Here is a 9,525-nt window from a genome sequence, read left to right on the forward strand (position 1 = left end):
AAATATTCGTTTGACTAGGCTTGTATAAAATATTTTCTTATACGTTACCTGTCGATTAAATATCAAATTTAAATTTAGTGAATAGTTTTTAACGTGGTTCATTTTATTTTGACTTTTAAAATTATCATTAAAATTATATTAAAACCTACTTAGGCAAAATGTCTCTTTATTTAAATTGGGATAAATGTCAGATTATAAAATTTAGAAACAAAGGTCTGGGTAGATATAGTAAAATCGAAAAATCTTGGGAATCTGAAAATAACCTAAAATTTTCCCCTTCAGTCAACTATCTAGGCGTAACTTTTCAAGCATCTGGTACTTGTTTTAGTCAACACATTGATCGAAGGGTTAAGGCCTCTATTTTCGCAACATTTAAAATAAAAAATCTATGTAAGTCCTCTATTGATACGGCTACAAAGCTATTTAATTTAGCAATCTCGCCTGTTGCATCCTACGGTATTGAAGCTGTTTGGTCTCATTTAAATTTAAATGATTTCAATAAATTAGAAAGTGCTAAATCTAGATTCTTTAAAAAGGCACTGGGCGTTGACAAACGAATGCGTTCGAGATTGGTTTATGAACTTGTACAGACCGACCTATTCGTTAATGAGCTAAAATCAAAATTATCTCTCACTTGTTTCGAAGCTTTTGTCAAGTTTGTGAGTAATATGAATATTAAAAAGCAAAATATTGATCCAAAATTCTATTATACTCCCGCAATGTTAAATACCGATTGGAAGAAAACGAATTGTAAGGATCGTTCCATGTTAACCAGATATTCATTTCATGGGTATCATTTTCTTATTTGCACAAATTCTTGTTTTCACCTGGATGTTACCGACAAATGTAAATATAGTTATTCTAATGCTGATCTGTATAGTATGTACCACATTCTTGATTGTCCTTTAAAACCTTTGACTTTAACCAAAGCTGCCTCATATAAATGCTGGAAACAGTTGTACGCCGTTGGCGTTTAATAAATATTCTATTCTATTCTTTAAAATTATCATTCCTGCATTTTCGACACGCTGTCATTTATTTAAAAACATGATTCTCGCAGATTATTATTTTAGTAAATGCACACACATTAATCCGTAATTAAAAAAAAAAAATCAAAATTTGCTAAGGAGGCACTGCAACGCTTAGGAATAATTGGCTGCAATAAATTAAGCACGCTTTATAAAGTCTCAATCGCCAATTTTTATGAAATTTGGAAGAAAATTAATTAATTGTGTTGAATTGAATTGAATTGTGAGTCGAGCTGCGTGGGACATAAAAACGATTAACTACATTTTATTTTCTTACTTCCCAACGTTGCAGGTTAAACAAATGATCAGGAATCAACAGAAATTTTAAACTTTCGAAAAATCGTCTTTTTTAACTTAGGGTTTTATTGCTGTCTAACACTGTCTTGCAAATTGTGAGCCTGTTGCGTGCGTTCAATTCACAACTGTCTAAATGGAAAGATATGACACATATGCGAGAAAACTGAGTGGCAGTAGTTCGACAATTTTACACTTTAATAGTTATTAATATTGCGGGGCAGGAGCCACCAAAGGTATGCAATCGGCACTGCGTTTGCCTCTCTCAAGAGGTTGCAGCCTGTTCCTTAAGCCAATATTATTATTTTGTCGTTAAGGGGTGGACAGAAGCGTCCCCAGAGGGACGAGCGGGGGAGCGAGAGAATTAATCTCTTGCGCTAGCGTGTCGTCACGAGAGCGATTGTGTGTGCGAGCAGGTGCGCGTTCGCTCAGGCGGTGCCTTTATTGATACCTGAGTTTGTCCCTCCGCTCTCCCCTGTGGATGCTCGAAAATGTATTTTGTCACGACCCAATAATTGTTATTGATTCTAATATCATCAGGTACAACCCTGACAGATTTTCAAGTAAATTATCCCGGAAGAGAAGGGATAAAAGAATGGCTAAAAGGGAAAATTGATAAAAATGTTCACCTGCCCAAAGATTTTGATTTTTTTTTCAAATTAAACTCTTCACGCACATGAAATAACAAACTGATAAGCGAGCCTTCATCCCTTATTTTGTTGAAAATTAAAATCATCAGTTAAATACATAAATTTAAATATTGAAAATATATTTTTATGCATAGTTTATCTATTTTGAATCTTAAAATACTATTTCGTTCGCAATATTAATTTCGCAAATGCACAAATTAATCCCTTAACTGTAAGGATCAAATTAAAAAGCCAGAATTTGACTGAAGGCACTGCAAAGTTTAGAGAAAGTTTTCCTATGGGCTGGAAGATAATTTTGACTGCTGGACTTTTCATTTCGCATCGCCCTGCGTTGATTGGCCAAGGTATGGAGCCAAAATTCACGTTTTTCGCTCGGGAAGATAGGGAAGCGTTCAGGTCAAATACCTTAAATAGAATAGAATTTGGCAAGGTCGATGTAGGAAGGTGGTCCATCATTTTTTAGATGGGGAGGGTAAAACAGTGCGGCGCAGTAAATTTATAAATTATAACGACAAAATATGCGAGTTGCTTCTCTGTAAAGTCCAAAACGTCGGCGGGCTCGTAAGGCGACATTGTGAGTGCAATGGCGAAATTAGGGAATTATTAAGTTATTTTGAAATTTGGTTTATTTAAATCTTTCGTAAATTGGTAGCCTGTGTTTCGAATTGAACTTAAGCCCCTTGCTGTGCTTTGAAATCGGCCGGTGCATTGTGCGTTGGGTCCATGCACCGAAGGAGGGAAGAAAAGAGAATTCAGGCCATCTATTCACCCTCCGTCTCAATATGTTCGTCATCGCGTCAGTCTTTAGGTAGACGGGCAACCGAAAACACTTCTGCTGCATCTCTTCTGCGTGCGTGACTCCCTCACAACCTCACAACTGCGTGGTAAGTTTTATCGCATTATATTCGATTTTGTCCTTCGCGTCTTTGCCCACGACTAAAGCTGCGAATCTTCGACTGTAATTGTCTAATTTTCCGTCACAGAATATTCAAACTGAGCACGAAATCATGCCGAATTCACACACCACTGTTTATGCAACTGGAAAATCTTATAAAACTGTTTACGGCGGTAAAAATAAGTAAATTTCAGCACATCAGCTTGTTTGAGCACGATTTATCGAATTTTTTAATTCAAGAATCCAGATTGATAACACTGATGTGGGTTTCAATAGAGTTGTTCGATTTTTTCTAAATTCGTTTTTTTTTTTTTGCCTTGTACTACTCAATCCAGAGAGCAGAAATTAAAAAGTTTAAGAAGATTATTGAAATCTTTTTTGAAAATTATGCATTGTGTTTTATAGAAAATGGCTACCAATGAAGTGCATGCGCCTGACCTTCTTGAAGTGGCGAGGAGACGAGAGATCACGAGCTTGAAAAATATTCTGATCAAACATATCGCGGAAAACGTCGGAGATTTCATTCATGGAGAGGTGACACTAAACCATTTGCGTAAGTATCTAATTATTATAAGCAACCCCTAATTACAAATTTACTACATTGAAATTTAATCTCTAGTAATATTTTAACTACAAATGCACCTATTAGTACAGTGTTTATAGCTCGTAACTAATAGAGGGCACCACTGCACATTTACAAATTTTATTTATATACGTGCCCTGCGATTTGGGTTCGAATTTCGATCCTGGCATAGGCAAAACTCAATGGGCTGAAAACTAAAATCAGTTTAGCCATTCGAATAAATGTTTACACGAGAAAGGTATCTGTCGTTTCCGCCTCTCCATTAGGCCGATTTAATTTTGGTCCTCTGTAAAAACTTAGCTTAAATTGTTTTGCTATATTTAAAAAGCCTGAAAATTGTATAAAAGCTTTATTGCCATCCATTGGCTTCTTTCGTATTTAAAAAAAAATTAATTTTGTGCCTATATTGATTTCTAGCTTTACAACTTCGTCAGATGGTGCTGAGGCAGCTGATGCAACCGAGGGACAGTGTATACAGGCCCGGACTGGGGTCAGTTTGCCCTCCAAACACGCGACTGCGACCCACTGGACGAACCCCTAATTTTTTTAGTTTGCGAGCGAAATTTACGAGTTCCACAGATCCTAAGTGTTTGTACCAAAAGATGGCGCCACCGTAAACTTTCGTAATAAATTTAATTTTAAGGCATTTCCGCTGCGATTTCAGACTCAATCCTGCTACTGTGCATTCCTCAATTAAAATGTTTTCTTACGAAGTGCTGAAAACCAAAATCAGTCCAGCCATTCGCAGTAGAATCGTCGGAAAATATTTTATAATTCAAAAAATAGTTTTTCGCGATTCTACGGCGATTGGCTGGTTTTCAGCACGCCAAAAGAAAGCATATTAAGTGAAAAATACACAGTGACAGGATTAAGTCTGAAATCGCAGCGGAAATGTCTTAAAATTAAATTTATTACGAAAGTACATGGTGGCGCCATCTGCGTTATGGCGGCTTCGAACACTGAGGGTTTATACAACTGGTGAATTAAAGGCAGCTTCGTCGGTGGATAGCGAGCTGTTTATTTTTCCGTATTTCTACAGAAATATTGTCCTGCTCAGGACGTGACAGGAACAGGAAGCTCATGAATTAGCTAGGGCTACAACCAGTAGCCAAAATTAGTTGAGCAGGATATTTCTGTAGAAATTCGGAAAATTAAACAGCTATTAGCTATCCACCGAGAAAGTTGCCTTTAATTGAAATCCATTTTTTATTATACAGATTAAACGTATTTTAGTGCATAGTAGCGTAGTTTTTTTTTTGCTCTTTTTATGCCTGTCCGAGGACCGGGAAGGGCGCGCACTGCACTAGCACGAATGCTGAAACTTGGGTCCCAATAACACCGCGAACGGATAACATGGGCGCACCAGGCCGCACATTTCAGGGATAAAGCCCACTCAAGGGCCACTTGCCTCCGCACCGAGCACTGCATTGAAACGCTAGACATTCGTCCCGTGAAGCAAAATCACGCATGCTGGAAAGGTGCAAACCAGCCCGTTGAGCAATTTGAGCAATTCGAGTCACTAAACTAACCACTTTTTGCCATCTCTGACATTGGGTAGCCAGTATTAGAACTCCGAACTGCTCAAATACCTCACATTGTTTTGAGACTCCTGAGAGTGCCTTAACAATGCGAGCCAACGGGCTGGTTGAAATGGATGAAGTGACGTTAAATACATAAAAAATTCTAACCTATTCTGGCCTTAATTTGGAAAAATCTGATATTTGAGTCAGGTTGCGTTGCTAAAATCTAGGTTTGTTGCTCAAAATTCACTCTTGTCAAAGGTTATTCAGAGCAATAAATATTTTTCATCAAATTTTCGTCAGATTAATCTAACCTATTTTATACCTTTTGAACGAATCAGTAAGACATGCGTTTTTTTTCTTGAATGTTGTTTAAATATTCGAAATAAAAATAGAAATGTATGCTAGAGAGCACTCAAATCAGCCAGCCTCGCAACATCTTGGCCAGCCTTTGCATTTAGCTCGCCAGGCACGCCAGCCGCCGGTCAAAAATTCGAAAATGGAAAAGAAGCTTTAGATACTTGGGCCGTTTATTGATTTATTATTTAATGAAATCAAATACGAATTTCTGATGGCTTTCAGAGAATTTCGCGCAGTTGCTGCGGCTCATCTCCCCAAGTTGGTCGATGTTCAAATTGAGCTCCGTTGTATGGATCACATTGTTCCCGGGGTACTTAAATTAAAAAGCCATGATGAAAAACATATAAGTTTTAACGGTAAAAAATTCAAGCAGTGGATCGGAGATGACAGCATTGCCAAGTTCATTCGTGTATTTAATGCTAGAGCTAGAAATCAGCTGTAGTTTATTGTTAAACCTGTAATAATTCAATAAATATTGTAAGGTATGTGCATTTATCTTATTTTATAATTTACCTCTTGAGTACAAAAATATCACTTTTAGATTTTTCTTTCAAATTTGCATTAGGTGCGGAATTTTTCTATAATATGCCGATTCAAATGAACATTCATTTTTTGGAAAATTTGAACTTTGAAGAAGGAGCATGCGAAGTAAAATTATCTCTTTCATTACCTAATAATTATTGCTATAATTAGAAAGTAACCGCCAATTATTAAATCGATAGTTATTTGATAAATTGTTTATATTTTTCATGCATTGCTAATTTATTTGGACTTTTAAAAAAATGTTCCAATGCACAAATTAATCCATAAATGTCTAATTGAACAGTAAAAATTTACCCAGGAGGCAGTGCGAATTTTTGAGAAAATTAGCTGCAAATTAAAATGGTGAGCACTGTCTCAAAATTTACAGTTCAAGATCAATGACTAAGAATAACAAAAAAGTAGCATTTTGATGAGTAATCGTTGCATGAGAAAAAACAATAGTTGAAGATGTCTATTCAACCTGTATATCAAATAATCTTGAAAAACACCCCTCCGCTTGGATTTGTAGTTAGAAGTGCAAGGCGCTGACAAAAACCCTCGTTCGGCGGGACATTAATTCCCGCCAGTTTTAGAGAGTGACCAAGCAACAAAAGGAATAATTGACCTCTTTACGCAGCGGCAGCTCTTCTGTGTACAAAACACGAACCAGGTAACAGCTCCAGCTGTAAGTTTGTGATTTATTTTCATCTCATATTTTCTTAACGCACATTTTAGCGGATTTTCAAAATCGGCGTACAAACACTTAAAGACTTAAAATGCGCACCATTGGTTTCTTGCGCAAAAAAAACAGCTGAACAACAAACTAGTTTTGGTTTTGTCCGCATTTTTCTGCATTTAACCACGAAAAAGTCACATTTTGCGCCAAAAGATTAAAAAATACTGGAAAATTTCGATTAGAGTTAGAATTTTCAGTCTTTTGGTGAAACCAAAGGCATTTTTACTGATTTTTAAAATACTCCTACCTTTGCATGCATCATTAGAATTTTTTATTTTCAATAAATATGCACGATATAGCATGTGTTCTTGTTCTGGAAAAATGCGAGTTTTTGCGAACCCTGGCAACCGGTCAGGAAATTTTCTGCCCTTTAACGCGATAGTGGACAAGTTTTGAGATGAGTTGTGTGCGTGATTTACTTTGTCGAACGCTTTGCTCGAAAGTTAAGAATGCCGCGTGGATGTGCGTTGACCGCTCTTCTCGTCCAATCATTGATTGTGGTGGTGAGCAGAGCTACGCAGCTGCGTTTTGCTCTGAAACCACGCTGGAAATTCGGGATAAATTTTTCCAACCGGTGACGTGATTTTTAAAACGCGGTAGATTTCCATGACGTGTTTGGGAATTGGTGCTGCTGCGATTTCCAGTCAACGGGCGGGAGAGATTTTTATTAAAAATATACGTGAAAGCGGCGAAGTTTAACAGGGTGCAGCAGGCACATTGTCTGGGTCCGCGGACGCATTTTGTTATATAGGTTGTGTTCTGCAGAATGTACACTTGCTATCTCACTCACCGATTTGTATCCAATGTTGAAGAATTAAAAAAAACTTAAAGGAATACTGAGCAGTGCTGTGGAACATAAACGATCGCGTTCAACTCACAACTGTCTAAACGAAAAGATATGAATGACCTAGTGGCCGTTGTTAATTCATGTTCGATAATTAGTTTTATGACATAGGATATGGACGTGGATGTACAGTAGGAAGGAGGGGAGGGAACATTATTCTCCCTTGCTCTCTCAACATCATCATTCTCGGGGTAGAGGAGCAAGAAAGAACACTTACCGCAGCCGCATCTTCTGTGTGCTGACACTGCTGACTCCCTCAACGCCAACTTTTACAACCACGAAGTAGGTTTTTATCGCATTTTACTTTATATTTTCCTTCGTCTCTTTGGTCAAAGCAAAAAGCAAAAATTTCAGATGCATGTTTTACTTTGAATCGTGAAAAATATGGCAAATAAACTAGTCCATGGCGAAAAAAGATCATTCAACTTGGCAAATAAACCGTGCAAAAGAGTAAACTTAAGCTTGTTTGAGCACATTTTGTTAATTTTTTTATAATTTAATTTTAAGAAGCCATTTTTGGGCAACTCTACGCCTGCTCCAATTTTTTTGGCTTGTTAAAATTTTGTTTCAATGCTGCTTTATTTTTATTTAACAGATTAACAGAAAAATCGTTTTATTAAATCAGTCCTTTTTCGAATCAAAAGATAAAATCAAGGCCTCTTTTGACTCTAGATAATTCCACTTCTCCACAAATATTCACAAAATGCATGCTGCATAATTTTAAAATCGTCGCCGGCCATTTCTTCAATTTTTCTCTGCGTCAAAGCAGTAACGCGTCCGAAGAAAAAGAATTTTTGGGTGGAATTCACAAACAAATGCACCGACCTACAGCAACAAAATGCAGAGAGCGCGCCGGTTTGGTTTGTCCGCAGATCAGGAGATCTCTCAAAAGGGTATTTTTGTAAACATATGCCACTGCCTCGAAGTTGTATTCTCTGTTTACCCTGGCCACCCGCAAGGCCAAAAGGGAAAATTGATAATAATGTTCACCTGCCCGGACCGGCCATTGGCCTCTCGCCTGCCGCCGAGCATCGTTATTTACCACCAAAATATTTCGTCGTCCACCTGAGGGATGACGAGTTAAAATTTAAAATAGCTAGAATAACCCTGCACCGAGCTGCCGAGCCCACGCCAATGCTCGCTCGTCGTTTAAAGAATTAAGAGAGAAAAAATAGCGTAACGATTGATTGTGAGTAGCAGCTGCCGCGATGACGAAGTTTTAGGGATGGCCCGGTGGCAGTGCGTGGAACATTAATCGCGGGCACGAATCTTTTTTTAATAAAACACGCAGACTGAATTTTCTTACAAATGGAATAGAGAAATTTTTATGCACCGACTGCGAGAAAAAGCAGCGCAATGAATAACACCCCTAGTCGCTCAGACACAGTCTCCGCAGCGCAAATTGAGCCATCCAGCGGCTGCTATTTGCCTTTTGGAATAGCCTTCTTTGCTATTGATCGGCAGGGGAAACAAAATTGCAGATCGCTAGAGCCACGATTTTCCTGCAGCAGTGCCGAAATTTTTTAAGAAAAAAATGCGGCGTGCATGCGAGCGGGCAGATTCGAAAAGATTCGTCAACACCGGTAAAACCACGTTGAATTAGCTCTCAGGTGGTGCGACCTGCGGAAGGTCCGTGGCGGGCGAGGAGATAAACTAAGCTATGTACCGCCAACTGTGCTCAAAAGTGCGGAAAAAAGTATAAAACTACGATTCTGAAGCGATTATTTTAGGTTGGTTTACCCTGACAAAGGTAACCAGGGTATTTCCCATGAAAGCCGAAGCAAATTCCTATCTGATGAGAGTTTGTAGTCGTGGATATAGCACGAGCGGTCGAAATTTGCGGAAAATAAAGCCATCGTCGGCTGCGCACTCAGACAAACAACGGCTAAAAAATCCGAAAAATAAAATCGAATTTTAATTTTTTTATCTGCTCCAAAAATCTCAAATTTTGTATTCAGACGCGCGTTGGCGCCCCGCGTTTGATGAAAACAGTTGCTAATACTCATTATGGGTCCACGTTTCGGAAAAAATCGCAAATTTTATATTTCATGTGTCATTTTTATGGGGAAGTTGCATGAGGAAGAAATAACGAA

The sequence above is a fragment of the Cloeon dipterum genome, chromosome 1 (assembly GCF_949628265.1).
Source record: "Cloeon dipterum chromosome 1, ieCloDipt1.1, whole genome shotgun sequence".
Lineage (NCBI taxonomy): Eukaryota > Metazoa > Arthropoda > Insecta > Ephemeroptera > Baetidae > Cloeon > Cloeon dipterum.